The 1,006-nt window shown below is 33.9% G+C and overlaps 1 non-coding gene across 1 annotated transcript; it reads left to right on the forward strand.

The window, feature by feature from the left end:
- Nucleotides 1-436: 436 nt before the first annotated feature.
- Nucleotides 437-546, forward strand: LOC132028973 (U6 spliceosomal RNA). The gene has a single exon (XR_009407623.1). It is a non-coding gene; the product is annotated as a U6 spliceosomal RNA (small nuclear RNA).
- Nucleotides 547-1,006: the final 460 nt, after the last annotated feature.

A 1,006-nucleotide genomic window follows, 5' to 3' on the forward strand; every position in this document is an offset into this window, starting at 1 on the left:
TATGTATCACATATTATAACATATGTGTGTGTGTATGTGTGTGTGTGTATTCCCACTTCCAGAATGTAAGCTCTATGGGGGCAAGAATTGTCTGTTTAGTTCTCTGCTGAACTTAGAACAATGCCTAACAACCTGGTACATGCTAGTGTTGAATAAATACTTTTAAATGGATTAATGGTATAGATCAGAGATTTTAAACTGTGCATTGTGACCTGCTTAGCAGGTCATGAAATTAATTTCACAACCATCAGTAATAGAAAGAGAGAGAAAAGAAGTATATTGCTGGTAGTAAGGGTAAGTACTGTTTTATAGAATTTTGCACTATAATATAGTGATTTAATGTACATACTATAATTATTCAATTAAAATAAAACATATAAATTAAGTTTATATTGGGTCCTATTATAAAATGTACTTTTCACTCAGTGTTGTCATTTTTGACAATAACGATCAAATTTTCACTTTGGAATTGGAATGATACTGAGAAGATTAGTGGGGCCCCTGCACAAGGATGACATGCAAATTCATGAAGGGTCCCCTACTTTTGGAATGCATTTGAATTTAAATGACCATCAGCTTAAAATAGATTGCTCTTGTGTGTGTATGTGTGTGTGTGTGTGTGTGTGTGTGTATGCTATTATAACCACAAAACAAACACCTATAATAGGGACACAAAAAACATAGCAAAAAACAAACAGCACTGAAAACCACCAAACCATAAAAAGACCAAGAGAAGAAGGAAGGAACAGAGGACATCAAAAATAACCAAAAAACAATTAAAACACAATGTCAATTACACACCACACAAAAACAATTAACACGATGTCAATAAATAATACCTATCAATAATTACTTTAAAGTGAATTAAATGATGCCATCGAAAGACATAGGGTGGCCGAATGGATTAAAAAGAAAAACAAAACACCGAGGCCCATCTCTGTTGCCTGTCACAGGCTCACTTCAGATCTAAAAATGCACAGAGGCTGAGAGTAAAAGGATGGAAAAG

This window comes from Mustela nigripes, chromosome 12, assembly GCF_022355385.1.
Source record: "Mustela nigripes isolate SB6536 chromosome 12, MUSNIG.SB6536, whole genome shotgun sequence".
In the NCBI taxonomy this organism is placed as follows: domain Eukaryota; kingdom Metazoa; phylum Chordata; class Mammalia; order Carnivora; family Mustelidae; genus Mustela; species Mustela nigripes.